The sequence below is a fragment of the Peromyscus eremicus genome, chromosome 4 (assembly GCF_949786415.1).
Source record: "Peromyscus eremicus chromosome 4, PerEre_H2_v1, whole genome shotgun sequence".
Taxonomy (NCBI): Eukaryota; Metazoa; Chordata; class Mammalia; order Rodentia; family Cricetidae; genus Peromyscus; species Peromyscus eremicus.
In genome coordinates this window covers 51,236,051-51,253,440 of record NC_081419.1, presented here as the reverse complement: position 1 = coordinate 51,253,440, position 17,390 = coordinate 51,236,051, and the positions used below count along the sequence as shown (strand labels likewise).

The 17,390-nt window shown below is 44.0% G+C and overlaps 2 long non-coding RNA genes across 2 annotated transcripts; one reads left to right on the top strand and one right to left on the bottom strand.

Annotated features, from left to right (window-relative positions):
- Window positions 1–299: 299 nt before the first annotated feature.
- LOC131909237 (uncharacterized) lies at window positions 300–6,243 on the bottom strand. The gene is made up of 2 exons (XR_009378804.1): window positions 6,025–6,243; window positions 300–489 (listed from the first exon to the last, which is right to left on the bottom strand). It is a non-coding gene; the product is annotated as an uncharacterized LOC131909237 (long non-coding RNA).
- On the top strand, window positions 3,146–4,375 carry LOC131909236 (uncharacterized). The gene is made up of 3 exons (XR_009378803.1): window positions 3,146–3,254; window positions 3,789–3,993; window positions 4,239–4,375. It is a non-coding gene; the product is annotated as an uncharacterized LOC131909236 (long non-coding RNA).
- Window positions 6,244–17,390: the final 11,147 nt, after the last annotated feature.

The following is a 17,390-nucleotide window of genomic DNA, read 5'->3' as shown; positions in this document are numbered from 1 at the left end:
ATATGCCTGACGCCAGAAGAGGGCATCAGATCCTATTACAGATGGTTGTGAGCCACCATGTGGGTGCTAGGAATTGAACTCAGGTCCTCTGGAAGAGCAGCCAATGCTCTTAACCACTGAGCCATCTCTCCAGCCCCTTGTCCAGTTTTTTTAATAGCTAGAGTTAGTGCACTTTGTATTTATATACAAGTAATTACTATTGTAGATCTACTGAGCTAGATGTCTACTGTGCCTCTAAGAAGACACCACTCAATGCTTTAAAAGGAGGTATACATACTACAGAGAACTTTGGCCTTCAAAATAGTGAAAGTGTTTTAATATATTTTAAATCCTTGGGACCAGTAAGATGACTCAGTGCATAAAGGTGCTTGCTACACAAGCCAGGCAACCGGAGTCCAGTCTAGGCCTGGAAGCCATGTAGAGGTTGAGGGAGACCCACAGCTGTCCCCGACTTCACATATGTGCTGTCACAATTGTGTGCATGCAGTCCTAAGTAAAAAGAGAAAAAAAAAAATTGTTCTTAACCAGAGTTGTCCATCAGGAAATCCTAGAAAGCATTTTTAGTTTTTGAGACAGCCTCATTTAGCCCAGACTGCCCTTGAAGTTGTAGCTGGAGATGAGCTGCTCTTCTTGCCTCTGCCTCCCCTATACTGGGATTACACATCAGTTCCACCATACTTGGCTACAGTAGTGGTCAGAGGACAGTATTGTGGAGTTGGTTCTTGTCCATTTTTACGTGGGCACTAGAGTTCAAGCTCAGGTTAGACTTTTGTGGAAAGCACTCTACCCTCTGGGCCACTTCATAGGTTTTAATACTATTTTTGTTTTATATGTCTGGGTGTTTTGTCTGCATGTATGTCTGTACCACCTGTATGTCTGGTGCTCAAAGAGGCCAGAAGAGGTTGTTGGATCCCCTGGGACGCCAACATGTGGGTGCTGGGGATCAAATCTGGGTCCTCTGGAAAAACAGCCAGTGCTCTAACTGCTGAGCTATCTAGCCACCTGGAAACTATTTTTAAAAGTCCATTTGACTAGCTTCATCCTTGACTGGATGTGGGTTTTTGTTTTGTTTTTCTTTTTTTTGGGGGGGGGCCAGCTCCTTAGATTGTTATATAACCTTTGTTATACTCATTTAAAATTCAGGAAAAACATAGAGTTTTTATATAGGAAGAAAATAGTAGCAGCTTTTCCTTGTATTTTACATATTTAAAACTTGTCTGGAAAGATTGTATGCTTTTTTGGTTTTTTGAGACAGGGTTTCTCTGTGTAGTTTGGGTGCCTGTCCTGGATCTTGCTCTGTGGACCAGGCTGGCCTAGAATTCACAGAGATCCTCCTGGCTCTTCCTCCTGAGTGCTGGGATTAAAGGCATGCACCACCGCCACCTGGCCATTGTATACTTTTATAAGCCTCCCTCCCCCCCAAAAAACCAATTAAAAAAGGCAAAAATATTATAAAAACTAATTATAATAAATGGTATTTTGTGGGGGAAATAAGAGCAATAGGAATTCCCTTTAGATTCTAATTGTAGTTTAGATCCTAGAACTGCCTCAAATTTCTTAAGTTTTTGTTTCATTATATTTAATATTTGGATTAGAATTTTGAAATTTTGGTTTTAAAAGCTGATATTATATACTACTACAGTTTAAATTTTATGAGGTTGGTAAATATTTTCAGTGTAAATAGACTAGTGTGCTTAAAACTTACTGCTGTGAATGAATAGTAAGTCTGAGTCTGATGTGACAGCGGGAAAACAGTTGATACCCTAGGAATAGAATTTGATGTTAGTGGCTCACCTTTATTGTTAAGGTTAAAGTGATTGATTGGCCTCTTGCCTTGCCCTTATTTACATATAAAATCATTTATATATGTGTTTGTTGCATTTATAAAGTGCTGTGGGGAAAATCCATTATTCCTGCTCCCCAGAAAAAAATAAATTGATCCAAGTCCAGAATTTTGGAACACATAATCTTAAACTGAGGACTAAAACTTGGGAAATAAGCCACTCTAGGAGCTGGGGGGGGGGGGGGCAGAAGAGGCCAAGGAGACTCTGAGACACTGGAATAAGCCAGTCTAGGAGCTGGGGGTGGGGTGGGGTGGGGTGGGCAGAAGAGGCCAAGGAGATTCTGAGGCACTTGTAGAAGGTGTTGAGATGGCGATGAACATGAGGAAAGGAAAGGATGCTGCTCTTAGGCCGTAGAGCTGCCTACTCACTGAGTAGTTGAGTGGGAGAAAGTGTGGGAAGAGTGGAGACAAGGACAGAATAGTTTAGGAGCTGATTGGTGAATTTTAATATTGGGGAAGCACTGTACTGGGCAAATAGTATAAAAATTAAAGTGAAATTACGCTATCACTCATTAAGTAATTTCCTCTTAACATTCATGAGAGTTTTAAGGACATTTTTGAGTATAAAGCAAATCTCCACAGTATATGTATTTTTTAAGCTTTATTTCAGGCTGATTGTGACATGCCTTTTATCAAACCTAGTACCCAGGAGGCAGAGGCAGACAGATCTGAGTTCAAGGACAGCCAGGGCTGAACAGTGAGACCCTGTCTAAAACAAGATTTTCCAATTTTGTGGCACTTAATTTATCAAATTTAGAACCTTGAGTGTACTGCATAAGTATTTTACCACTGAGCTACATCTCCAGCCCTTAAAAACATTAAAGCTGGGTCATCCGCTTTCAAATAACATGTTTTAACTGTATATTTTATGTAGCAATTCTGGTGGGTGTTTTTTGTTTGTTTTTTAAAGTTGTGGTAGGGAAAAGAGATGTTAAGAGCACTGGCTGTTGTGGCAGAGGACCCTGGTTTGATTCCCAACATCCACATAGATACACACAAGAATCTGTAATTGCCGTTTCAGGGATTTCGGCACCCTGTTAAGGCCTTGCTGCATTGCCAATGTGGTGCACCTATGTAAATGCAGGCAAAACGCTACACACACACACACACACACACACACACACACACACACACACACACACCTTTTTTAAAAAAAAATGGGTGCTGAAGGAAAAGTATGTCAACTTTCACTTTGTCTCCTTTCTAAGTCCATACTACTCTGTGGACTTTTTACCTTCCTGAAACATTCTCATCCATAGAAAGAGTAACAGTCAGGATTGTTACATCATTAAAAAGTAAGCATGTAACATACAGGCCTAAAGCAGAGATTCATAGGCTACTATCTACTTAGTTCATCCATGTGTAACCTTATCTGATCCACTGGGATGAGTGGACTTGGCTCAGGGAATAGGTAGGGAATTACGACTTAGTCCTAGAAAGTAGCTCCAGTATCATAGTCCCCTTCATAGAATTTTTCGGGCTTATGACATCCCTTCAGCTGACATTTGAGAGCATATTATATACTCAGCACTTAGGATAAAATGATAATGATTTCTAAATGTTCTGGGTAGAGACTAACAACATGGCTACAATTACCTTTCTGTTTTAACAAAATTCTGTGTGGTGTCTCTAGTTTCAATGTGCTTGCTTCATTATAACAGTACAGTCCTTTATTTAAAAAAGTTAGGAAAAGGCTAGTTTTTGTTTCCCTCTCTCCTTGAACATGATCCTTTAAGAGTTATAGCATAACCCTGCTAAGTGTCCACAGATGTGGCATCTGGAATGTCTACCCCCAAGCACGGGAGAGCCTAAGTGTAGCCCTGGGGCTGTTTGCTTGGCACAGTTCATGGGGACACCTAGTAAACCTTTTATGACATTCACACAGAAAGAACAGAGGGCCTTCCTTGTTTACACTCTGGTGTTGAACTTGAGGGTTACTTGATAGGCCAAATTCAGGAAGAAACAATGCCAAAAAATGGCTCCTGGGGTTTATGTTACTGGCCAAAATCTAAACTACGCTGAATGAAGTCTGAGTCAGCCCTGAAATGGAAACTAGGAAGCGGCAACATGGTCCCAAACCTGCTTTTTAATCAGCTGGTAAAGAGGAAAAGAGACTACTCTTCAAGATACTGCAGATGCAAAGTAGAAAGGTCGGTAGGTGTAAATACCACCCAAACCAAAGACTTGTGTGTCACTTGGGCTCTGTGGGGTGGCTCCTTTTCTGATAGATGACAAAGGGAAGGGTTACTGAGACATGCTGTGTGTTCTAGAATTAAAGCTTAGGGTTGGGGTAGGCAGGGGCTGGGTGGGAAGAGTCAACCACGTCAGCATGGAGGAGGCCAGTGGCATAGAATGTGCTGGGGACTGGTGCTGAGCTTGACCCTCGTCCTGCTAGATCTCTTGACAACCCCGATGTGAAGAAATACCACAGGAGGCACCCTGCTGCTGTCGTCAGGAAGTCTTCACATGCACCGTGACTCAAAGCTGGCTTTGCGGTTTCTGATCCATTGTGATCACTCTTTTGTTCTTGAAGCTTTCTTTCCCCACAACCCCAAGAGCTACTAGCAAAGCAGTCTGCAAGTTAAAATTCCTCAATTTGTTGCGAAGAGCAGAAATGAACAGGATTGTCACTTCCCTAAGGTTTCGAGCCAGGCTGCAGAAGAGCTGGGGGCATGCTTGTCACTGAACTCTTAAAAAGCAGCAGCAGCAGCAGCAGGTTGCTAACTTTTTTTTTTTTTTAAGATTTATTTATTATGTACACAGAAGAGGGCGCCAGATCTCATTACAGATGGTTGTGAGCCACCATGTGGTTGCTGGGAATTGAACTTGGGACCTCTGTCAGAGCAGTCTGTGCTGCCTCAGGCTCCTGTTGTCCTGCCAGCAGGTGGCTGGGTGAGGTTTGGCTTGTGGGTTACCTCAGCTTCCCGCCAGGTTTTGGAAGGGTTGCCTACACTTCCCACTTCTCCTGTCTTAACGATTCTGCCTTCTGCCCCATAGTGCATGGAAACCGCTGATGTCAACAGTGGCCTTGTCACCAAACCACAAACCACAGAAACCTTCACATCCTGCTGTCACCCAGGGTGGCCAGCTCGGGTGGCTTTTCTGTGGAAGTACCTCCTCAGGGACCCGCTTCCAGCTAAGCTGCTCTTCTTAAAATCTCCACAGCCTCCCGAGCAGCACTACCAACTGATGGCTGAGCATCCAAAACATGAGCCTATGACGGTGTTCCGTACTCCAATTATAACAAGTGTATGCCATATTTTGTTTATCTATTTACTAATCGATAGACATTTGGGTCTTTCCACCTTTTTATCGTATGACTGCTATGTATATTTGTGTACAAGTTTTATTTGGATTCCTTTTTCAAACTCTTACATATATACTTGGGAGTAGAATTGCTAGATCTATTGTGTCCTTGATTTTAAAAGAAAATCAAGACGTTTTTCTGCATCCTTAGATGTGAGCTTTGGCCCTGCTCCTTCTGTGCCTGCCTTGTGTGTTCTTCCCATTTCAATCACTTCTTTTACCATCAGGAGAAAGGCAGCCCCAGCTAGCAAAATGTCTTCTGGAACAATCTGCTGTACCTCACAGAGCAGAGATCTACTGGTTGGCTACAGAGGGCATCTGGTCTCAGTTCTCATCTGATTACAAGTGCCAGGCTGAGCTCAAAGCAAAGAACGTTTCTGTATGTCTACCGAGGCAGTTCACTCTGGCTTGCTCAGCTGCACTAAGAGGTGTGGTGTTCTTCCATGTCTCTAACTCTCAGAGGCTTGCATGAAGACAGCTGTGACCCTTGTGGTTCTCACATGTGTTCATGTCACCTCAGCTGCCTTCCTTGGTGAGCCTGACCTTAGGGGGGCAAACAAAAATGTGTCTTAATTAAATGTAGCCAAGTTACATTTTATTTTATTTGTGTGTGTGTGTGTGTGTGTGTGTGTGTGTGTGTGTGTGTTAGCTAGAAAGCCTAAAGTAAAATTTGAACTTTCTGAAGAAATAAATTCTGAGTAGAATTAACAATAATAACGATTGAGATTTCCCCAGCACGTTACGTATCTCCGATGGCAGACCCATATTTTGTTTGAACAGTAATCTGTCCCTTTCTGTTAATGGCAGGTTTCTTTTCTTTGGTACTTGTCTATTAATTCAGCTTTTATCAAAGAGGATGAAGTATCACAATTTACCAGCCATGTTCTAGACTTATCTCCATCTTCAGGGTGGAATCCCAGGTGGTCAGGAGGAGTCTGGACAGATCTGTCTTCTCTTCATGCTCTTTGTATCCAGCTTTTCTGTGCTGACATCTGTAACAGGAGAAGGTTACAGTTAGGAAAAGTCCGGACCCATTTTTTCTTTGTGAAACCCACAATAAGTTTCCATTCCCCCTTTTAATTTTCTAGGGCTTGGGTAAGCAGACCACATTGCTTGCTGCCTAAATTATTTTCCAACTACCAAATTGCCATGTCCCTGACAATTTCCCCAAATAATTTCCCCTATGTTTTTAGGCAAGCTGTCTTTTACGATACTCTTTATGATGACATAATTACAACATCAATGTCTACACTTTTTGTTACAAATACAGGCTGATTTTTTTTTTTTTCTGCTTCAAAATAACTAATGTAGTTCTCAGGCATTAAAAGATACTATCAACAGGGTAGTATTGAGGAAGAAATACAGAGGACGCAGTTTCTCTGAGAGAACCCACTAACTTGAACCTCAGTGATGCCTCTTTATATGTTTCTGATCATTAGTGATTAGTGACTTCTCCACCTGCTTTTGAATTATTTTGTGAAATGGGTAGTTATGAACCGTCAATACTCAGTAACTCTTATTTTACAGTGTCTTGTGGAAATTGACTCTATTTGGAGACATGCAAATGCCTTTTGTTGTTAGTCACTACTTAGCAGATGATTCACTGCCCTGGAAACATTGTTTCCTTTTTGTCAAGAGATAATAAACACTAGGCAGTACAGATGGCTGGTGGGTGTGGGGAACCTGAGGACAGGACTGGGGGTGGGGAGTGCAGAAAAGAGTTTCTGAATTAAAAGAATACTGTGATTTCACCCAAACCTCTGTGCAAGGGGTTTCTTGGCCAGGTTGGTTGGATTTCTCTGGTTTCCCTGTGGTTTTATATCTTTCACTATGATATACAGGCCTGGTTTTCATTTCAAATTTTAAACGTGGGACTTAGTCCCTCAATGGTCTTAATTCATGGGATCCATTTACCAAAATTATTCTTCCCTAGTAGTCCAGCAACATGCAGGAAGACATAGCAAGGTACTTGGTGAGCCACGAGGCTAGAATCTGGGCTGTTGGTCTGGTGGCAGGGAGAGACTGGGTCCTTTGACCATCAAAACAGGTGAACTGATGAAGACGACGAGCATCTTCGAGGTCTCCATAGTGAAGCTAAGGCATAGTCTATCACGGCCTTGCCAGAGCCAGTCTGCTTTCCCATTATCTGCTCTTCTTCCCTTCTAAAGCTTCTTACGGAAAGTTTCCTGAGAAGTGTTTAATGAACAAATTATGACTATCTTAATGGATTATAGTGACATAGACCAAATTCATGACCCCAAAACCACATTTACCTGCAAGAGTGGTAGAGACATACTTTACAGATTCTGTATTCTCTCTCTCTCTCTCTCTCTCTCTCTCTCTCTCTCTCTCTCTCTCTCTCTCTCCTCCCTCCCTTCTTTCTCTGTAACCCCTTTCCTCTCTCCATCTCCAGGATCTAACCTAGCACAAGCTGGCCTGGAAGTCATTATGAAGCCCAAGCTGAGCTTCAACCTGCTGCAATCCTTCCCAAGTACTGAGGTTATAGGAGTATACCATCACACCAAACTCATTTTTCCCCCCTGATTTTGTCCATGGAATCCCATTTTCCCTTGCTTTCAGTAGCGTTAAAGAATTAAAATGCTGTGAGGATTATTATATAGTCCTTTACATCTGACATGAGAATGACACTGATTTTGAAACATATAAAATAACAGTGTACCTCTGGAATCCTGGGAACCGGGAATTCCCTTTTAGTGCAAAAAGTGCTAGGGGCACAGAGAATGTAACAGGAAATAGAACAGGGTCCAGTGGAACCAGATGAGGGTCCGCAGGGGGCTTTCTGAAGGAATGGAGGAAGTTACTGATGATGAAGAACTAGGTGGCCCACTCTGGGAGCTGAGGCAAGAGTTGTTCAAGTTCAAAGCCAACATGGCGTCACAGTGTCTAAGGCCCTTCTGGGCTATTAGAGGGACTCCATCAGGAAAAAATGTTTGTTGAGTAGAGGTAATAGCAAATTATTCAGGAAAGCTTGCGTGTCTATTTTGCTTAGCACTGTTTCCTCAGCCTGTTTTAGTTCAAAAAGCTGTCAATAAATATTTGTTGCATGATTGAGGAAAGAGCTACATGGTGGTTTGAATGGGAATGGCCCCCATAGACTAGTATATTTGAATGTTTAGTCACCAGGGAGTGGAACTGTTTGAGAAGGATTAGAAGGAATAGGGGGTGTGGCCTTGTTGGAGGAGGTGTGTCATTGGAGTTGGAGTAGGCTGTGAGGTTTCAGAAGCCCAGTCAGGCCCAGTGTCTTCCTTTGCTTTCTGCCTTTGGATCAGGATATAAAATTCTCAGCTACTGCTCCAGGGCCATGCCTGTCTGTTCCCCACCATGATGATAATGGTTGAACCCTCTGAAATTGTAAGCAAACTCCCAATTAAATGCTTTCTTTGTAAGCCCCTGGCAGTAGGACCAGGACTTATCCAGGGTGCGTGAAATGGCTTTCTGGAACAGATTCCCTAGGGTAGGATACCTTATTCAGTTTTGACACAGGGGGAGGGGCTTGGTCCTGCCTCAACTTAGTATGCCAGACTTTGTTGACTCCCCAAGGGAGGCCTTACCTTCCCCAGGAGTGGATGGGAGGTGGGGGTGGGGGATGGGAGAAGGGGAGGGAGGGGGAGCTGGGATTGGTATGTAAAATGAAAAAACACTTTTAAAAAAATAAACTAAAACAAACAAACAAAAAAAGTTGCCTTGGTCATGGGCTCTCTTCACAGCAATGCAACACTAAGTCAGGCTACTAATGCGTTGTCCTCCCGAGGAAACATGCTGGCATCCGGCCGTTTGGAGACTGATGACGCCCTAACCCAGTGCAGACATTTTGGGAAGCTCTAAATTAAAACTCCCTCTGCCGGGTTGGAGAAATGGCTCAGTGGTTAAGAGCACTTCCAGAGGTCCTGAGTTCAGCAATTCCCAGCAATGACATGGTGGCTCACATCCATCTAGAATGGGGTCTGATTCCCTCTTCTGGTGTGCCTGAAGACAGGTCACTCATATACATACAATAAATAAATAAATAAATATTTCGAAACGAAACCAAACCTCTCTCTGCCTTCAACACCTGCATCCTGTCACTGCGTAGGAATTCAGAAAGAAGGCCTTCGAGGAGGCTGGCATCCCGAGCTTGCTTTTTATGGCTTTGGGCCGTCACTGAGAGTGTGTGGTGCCCTGTGGAGGCAACAGAAATCCTGAGGGATGCTGATGACCACTGGCCCAGAGTGAGCCTCGGCTCGAATTCTGGGCCAGAGAGAAAGCTCCAGCCGAGACAAAGCTAAAATGATCCCTGCTTCCCTTCACCAGGAGACAGAGTTTCTGGGCTCTGGTAAGCTTTTCTCAGTCTGTCAGTGAGCTCACATAACAGGAGGCATGGGTGTGTCTGCTCTGCTCTAAAGAGAGTGTACTAATTCGCTGCTTTCTCTTGGCCAGTTGCTAGAAGTGGTCCTGCAAACCGGAAATGTCCTTAGAGCAGTAGAGAGGAAGGCCTGAGAGGTCACAGTGGTTCGTGCAGTTTCACCTCGACGTTTTTGCAGTGATCACTTGGAGGAAAGGGAGGAGACAGGGATGACTCCGGTATTCAGTGAGAAGAATTCTCCTAGGATTCCTTCCTCTGTGACCCTTACTTTTAAGCACCCTCACGTGATGCGTCAGCCTGCACGAGGTCTCTGGAAAGGCTGCAGTGTCTGTCACTGAGGAAAGCCCATGCCGCTTGACCTGCTTTGTCACCTCCAAGAGTCAGGAGGGTCACCGTTCTCTGTAGGACACAGTAGATGTGGAGGCAATGAGCTCTCTTGTCACATTTCTTCAGACGGAGGGCAATGACGGAACCAGTAAGCATCGATGAGTTCTTGTTCCTCTGCGGCGAAAAGGGATTGAAAATGATTTCAGTGCAGGGATGCCATGGAAAAACTTTTTTTCTTTTTTGAGATAGCATCTCATGTATAACAGGATGTATCTCAACTTGCTATGTAGCTGAGAATGACCTTGAACTTCTTGAAACACACCACACACACACACACACACACACACACACACACACACACACACGTATGCACGCACGCACTGGGAAAGGGGTTGATATTTTTATTGAGAGCGAGTGAGCCACACTCTTAAAGAAAAATGACTCTCTTTCCCAACAGCCATCTGTTGTCAACAAGTAGCCCCTTGGCTAGAGGTGGAACTTGATGAGCCTCCTCCCAGCTATGCTGGGATTTTGTTTGGCTTGATCTTGCAAAGGTTCTGTAGCCATAGCTGCTATGAGGATGGATACGCACGCACGCAATGACATTGTCATGGCCAGCAACTGTTTCACTGCAGACATCCACCAACTCTGGCTTGTACGGTCTCTGCCCCGCTCTTCTCTGATGATTCCTGAGCTGTGAGGAGGGAGTGGGATATAGATATTTCATTTAGAGATGAGCACCGCATAGTCTCTTATTCTCTGCATGCTGACCAGTTGTGTATCTCTGTGTTACACATTTACTGCAAAAAGAAGCCCTGTCTCGAAAAACCAAAAAAAAAAAAAAAAAAAAAAAGCTTCTCTGATGAGGACTGAGAAATTCACTAATAGATGGATACTAAGATAAAAATTGAGGGGGAGTTCATTACTATGTCCATTTAACAGAATAAAATTATTAGGTTCTCTGCAGGGCCTATGACCTAGCCAGCACCAGGTTTTTTGTTTGTTTGTTTGTTTTTGTTTTTTTTTGTTTTTCTCCTAGGTAGTAGTACCAGGCATGAGTTTTGCTTTGTGGAGCAGGTCTCAAATCTAGTTAGAAAGCGGTTGGTTACTGTTCTAACACTAATGCCTTTATTGCGTCAGCCTACCTTGCCAGGCCAGTCATTATTGTGACCTGGAGGCTTTAACAGCTGGATAACATTGCTAATTGCTTTTTCTGTCCTGTAGCATACCTAGAACCTTCAAGCTCTAGCTAGTAGGGATGAAGCTTTCATCCAGCTCAGTACAAGCTTGACTTCTCCGTGTCCTGTAGCTCAAATATGCGATGCCTTCAGCAATACGGTTTTGCCATCAAAAGCAATGCTCAACAGCCTGTAATTTTGCGGGGGAGGGGAGTCTAATGGGACCCTCCTGACCCACAACTGGAAAAGAGGTAGCAAATACTCGGCACTGAGCTTTTTACTTGCTAGCCTGTAGTATCTGGTGAAGGCACTGGACCCTTGTTATAGGGTAACTTCACTTAAAGTCCTTTTATACATGCATATGTATGTATTTTCTGTAGCTTCTACAGTGGTAAGTTTATACACGATGTTTTCAGAGTTTCACAGTTTTTTAGTGTTAGTTATCCCTTCCCCCACATAATTCTCCTCTACGCTGCCCTCCTGCCCCCCCATACTCCATTTAATCCTTCTTGTTTTATTGTTTACCTTCCCCCCTTCACACCACCCACATTATATCCCACTTCCTTTGAAGTCCTGCCCCTCACTAGTTTACTGACATTGATGAGTACTCCAATTTAAACATCCATACCTAAAGATTTAAGATGGCATCCACATATGAGACAAAACATGGGATGTTTATCTTTCTGGGTCTGGGTTGTCTTACCCAGAATGACTATTGCCAGCTCCATCCAATAACTTGCAAATTTAATAATTTTACTTTCTTAGCATTGAATGATATTCTATTGTGTATATGTACCACATTTTCAGTACTCATTCATCCAGTGGTAGACATCTAGGTTGTTTCCATGTCCTGGATATTGTAAATAGAGCATCAATGAACATGGATGAGCAAATATCTCTGTAGTAGGATATAGAGTCCTTTGGGAATATGCCAAGGAGTGGTATAGCAGGATCATATAGTGTATTTGTGGGGTTTTTTTTTGTTATTGGTTTTTTTGTTTGTTTGTTTTTTGGTATTTGCTATTCTGACAGGGTAATAAGTCTCAAATAAGAAGAAGTCTTAAAAGTCGCTTTCATTTGCATTTCCCTAGTGGCTAAAGACGTTGAATATTAAAAATTTCTCATCCATTTGCATTGCTTCTTTTGAGAACTCTCTGTTTTGTTGCATGCCCATGTTTTTTTTTTTTTTTTTTTTTTTCTAATTGGGTTGCTTGTTTTCTTGGTGTTTAGTGTTTTGAGTTCTTTATATATTCTAGACACTGGCCTTTGGCTTATGTATTGCTGGAGAAGACTTTTTCCCATCCTGTAGGCTGCCCTTCACTTAGGATGATGGTGTCCTTTGCTGCACAGAAGCTTTTCAGTTTCATGCGCTCTCTTGGGTCAGTTGTTGGTCTTAATGTCTGTGCTACCAGATTCCCGTTCAGAAAGTCCATTCTTGTGCTTCTAAGTTGAAGCATATTCTCTGTTAAGTCTTAATAAGGCAAATGGCAGAGGTGCCTATTTAACATATCAAAGTGGACCTGGCGGCCCGGTTCTCCCAGCATCCATCAGCCCCTACCTGTTGCAGGGTATGTCTGGAATCTCTCTCCCCCTATCCTAAACTTCTCCAGCCCAGGGTCTGGGCTGCCCTTCCCCCAGCTGCCCTTCCCTATATGATCCAACCATTTTGGTTATCTGGTCTCTTTAGTCTACTCTCTTGGTCAGTCTCTTAGCCCAGGCTGCCCCTCTTGGTCAGCAGCTCCTCACTCCTCTTCCCTCCCCATCTTCTCCCATGACTCAGGGTCATGTCCACTCTGGATTCTCCCAGGTGCCCCTGCCTCTGGCTATGCTCTCCCTTTTATCTACAATAAACTTTCTCCTCTACCATACCTAGGAGCAGTCATGTCCTTTCCTTTTTATTTCTTTTCTTCATTCTTTTTCTATTTTCTCCTCTAAGAGATTCAAGGTCTTATGTTGAGGTCCTTGATCCATTTGGAGTTGAGTTTTGTGCTAGGGGAGAGTTAAAGATCTAGTTTCATTTTTCCACATGTAGCTGTCAGTTCGACCAGCCCCATTGGCTGAAGATGCCGTGGCTTATCCAATGTGTACTTTTGGCCTCTGTTAAAAATCAGGTGACTGTAGGAATGTGGGCTTTCATATGGGAACTCAGTACTATCTTATTGATGTCTGGTTTCTTTTGTGTTTTTATTTGTTTTTGTTTTTTTGTTTCTTGGTTTTTTGAGACAGGGTTTCTCTGTGTAACAGCTCTGACTGTCCTGGAACTTGCTCTGTACACCAGGCTGGCCTTGAACTCACCTGCCTCTGCCTCCCAAGTGCTGGGATTAAAGATATGTGCCACCACTGCCCACCTTTTTAAAATCAGCACTTTTTTTTTGTTTGTTTGTGTTTTGAAACAGGATTTCTCTGGTTAGTCCTGGCTGTCCTGGAACTTGCTGTGTAGACCAGGCTGACCTCGAACTCAGAGATCCACTTGCCTCTGCCTCCTGAGTACTGGGATCAAAGGTGTGCGCCACCACTGCCCGGCCAGTTTGTTTGTCTGTTTTTATCACAATATATCTGTAGTATACTTTGAAGTCTGGGATATAAAGCCTCAGCAACATTAATTTTATTGTTCATGATTCAGGATTGTTTTGTCTATCCTGGACCTTTTGAGTTGCCATATGAATTTTGAGATTAAATTTTCAATTTCTATGGAAGAATTTCATTGGAATTTTGGTGAGGATTGCATTGAATCTAAAGATCACTTTTGGTCATTTTCACAATATTAATCCTAACAATCCATAAATATGGGAGATCTTTTCATCTGGTATCTTCTTTAGTGTTTTTCTTCAGTGCCTTAAAATTTTTATTATAGAAGTGAAAACTTCTTCGGTTAGATTTTGTGATGGCTGTTCTTGGTTGTCAACTTGACTACATCTGGAATCAACCAAATCACAGCTGCTGGGCACTCCCATGTGTAGGACACGTTCTTCATTAGATTATCTGAAGCAGGAAGACCCACCCTACATGTAGGTGGCACCTTCTGGTGGCAGCCCAGATAAAAGGACACAGAAGATGACGGGAATGACTTTGCCTGCTTGTCCTGTTTCTGTGGCGTTCCTTCTCCGAGATCAGAACCAAGTCCTTCAGGATTCCCAGGTCAGCCGAAGACCAGAAGCTCTCAAGGAGGTCTCCAGGCTTACAGTGCCAGATGGGCACTGCTCAAACAGCCAGCCTGGATTGAATAATCCCCGGATGCTTGGCCTCTGCAGTGTGAGGTAGCCACTGCTGGACTACCAGGAGCACATCCTGTGAGTTAATCTAATAAATCCCTTGTGAATATTCATCCTTTCAGTTCTGTTTCTAGAGAGGCCTACGAACACAGATTTATTCCAAGATATTTTATTCATAAAATTTTGAGGCTATTGTGAAAGGGATTGTTTCTCTGGTTTCTTTCTTGGTATGTTTCATTGTGTGATATCTATCTGTCTATTTATCTATCTATCTATCTATCTATCTATCTATCTATCTATCTATCTATTTTTGAGGGAGAGGCTTGCTTTTCTTGTGTTACTTTTGTTCCTATGCTGGGACTTGTGTATCATAAGTAGGTTTTTTGTTGTTGTTGTTGTTTAATTTTTTTTTTTTTAAATTTCCCGGAGACAGGATCTTACTGTGTAGCTTCGGCTGCCCTGAGAATCATAGAGATCTACCTGCCTCTGCCTCCTGAGGGCTGTGTTCATGGGTAAGGGCCACCATGCCTGGCTTCATCTAAGGCAGTTTGCTGGTTGTGTCTCTCTTCTTTCAGCCCAGGCATGTATAGTGTTCCAGAGAAGACTAAGTTGTAAGAGGGTTGAGACCTCTTCTTTTGTGGAAAGAAAGGTTTGAAGGGGGCAGGTTCTATCACTAACCAACCAGAGGCTGCAAACAGACAACATCCAAGCGTGACCACAGCCCTTGCTGCTCCTCTCCGGCTGCCTTCTGAAGCGGTTCTTCATGTCTGCTCTGCCGTGAGTAAGATCTGATCCCTTGGTGATTGGGTGTAGAAGATACTGGAAGCTGGGTGTGTCCTCGCGAGGCCTATAGGGACAGGGAGGGCAGGACCTGCCTGGAGTCCTAGAGAGGTGGGTGGCTTATAGGCTGGGAAGGGATGGGCCTCGTTTGAGGCATGAGGACAGGGGAGACTGGGGGATCTGGGAAGTCTGGCAGAGCCTGGAGGTTAAAATCCTGGAGGAGCCCTGAGGCCTGTGGTGCGGGGCAGAGTGATGCCTATCCACTGGCTGTGAGAAATGAGATCCCAGAAGAGATGGACTGCTTACAGGGTGGGAAAGAACAGAGCCTACTTGATGGATTGGGGTGGGAGGCCCCAGAGGAGCCGGGGAGTCCTCTGGGGTAGGAAGGAGCAGTCTTACCCACCTACCCACTGACTCAGGGGAGGGAAGTGCTGGAGGAGCTGGTCTGTCCATTGATGGTTTTATCCATTACTTACTGAACACAAAGATTTAGTGACACTGTCACAGATGGGTATTCTCTTCTATGGATTATAACCCCGTGTTGGTTTCGCTGCTTGGTCGGCTCTGGTTTGGGCAGCCAGGGCATTCTTTGGGATCCTCTGATAGATGGGTGGCGTGGCTGTAGACTCTTCCAAGCCCTTCATTGGGCTTCCCTCCCCCTTTCCTGACTTATCAGCACTACAGAGTCTCCTGATAGTCTCTCGACCCACTCCTTAGAAACATTCAGTTCTTTAAGGAGTCCTGGTCCCTTTTACCTAAGAAGTGAACCGGGATCTGGGGTGTCATTACATCAAAGTGTTCTCAGGAGACACTCTTGGAAGTATACTATGCTAATGCATGCACACACACAAATCTATATTTTGTCTGTATTACAGAGAACCTCCAATTCCAGTCCCGAGGGTCACAGTTCCTTCCTGCCCTTTGTCTTTTCCTATTTAGATTCTTTTTTGATAGCGAGACACCTGACTCTTTTTACCTACAATGTATTTCCTATTTTCTCAACCCAGTATAAGCGTACATTTACAAGTGCTAGCCTAAGTCGTGTCTAAGTTTACATTGCCTCACCTGATCTAAACTCTAAAGAAAGGATGCTGCTTTTTCCTTCCAAGGACTTCTAGCAAAAGTTCCATGGTGGATTCTTATTTGATTAAATGGGTTTGTCCTCATCCCTGATCCTTTTCTGTGGCCAGAGACACGGAATAACCCAAATGCATGGACCTGAGGTGCCTGCTCACCCTGGAGCCTTAGAGATGGTGCGTGTCCCACTCAAACCCCGAGTAAGAGTGTAGCTGAGAGGTGGTTGTCTACACAGAAATGAGAACCCTTGTGCCAGCCATGTGGTTTGAGGCGGGTTGTCCTCTCACTGCACAGCGAGACAGTTGTGCAGCTATGCTGACCGAAGGTTGGCGGGGGGTGGGGGGGTTGGGGGGGTGGGGGGTGGGGTGGGGTGGGGGGTGGTGGTGGTGTGAGGATACCGTGAGGGGCAGGAAAGGAGAAACCACCTAACACAGCTGCCCCTGGGTGGCTCGCACATTAATTGCCACACTTAGGAAGATGCAGCAGGAGGATTGCTGTGAGTTTGAGGCAAGCCTAGGAATGCATAGGGAGTTTGAGGCCCGTATGGGCTACTGAGGAAAACCCTGTCTCAACCCCCGTCAAATAAAAACTTACAGATCACATGGAAAATCATGCCGCTTCAGTTTGACCCTTATTGTCAGACTGGTCAATTAAAAATTTTAAAGATTGATTTTAAATTATGTGCATGGTCTGTGGGTATGTATGTGAGAATATGCACATACATATGCACATACATACGCTGGTGCCCACGGAGGTGAGAAGAGGGTGTTGGATCCCCCTGGATCTGGAGTTACAGGTCATTGAGAGCAGCCTGACTTGGGTGCTGGGAACTGAACTCAGGTCCTCTGCAAGAACAGTAAGAGCTCTTAACGACCAAGCCATCTCCCCAGCCCCCCACTGTAGACGGATAAATATCTCCTGCCTGCTGGTACCTGAATAACCAGTCAGAGGCTTAATATTAATTACAAACTAGTTTTTTCCTATGGCTCAGGCTTCTTGCTAGCTAGCTCTTTCATCTTAAATTAGCCCATTTCTATTAATCTATGTATTGCCATGTGGCTGTGGCATTATCAGCCTTCTGGCATGTTGCTCCTTGGGCACTGGGCTGGCATCTGCCCTGATTCCACCCTTCTTCATCTCTGTCTTCAGTTTGAATGTACCACCTAACTTTATGCTGCCTCACCATTGGCCAAACAGCTTTATTTATCAACCAATGAGAGCAACACATATTCACAGCATACAGAAAGACATCCCACAGCACCCTATCACCAGGCTTTTAACCACCAAACCATCTCCCCAGCTCC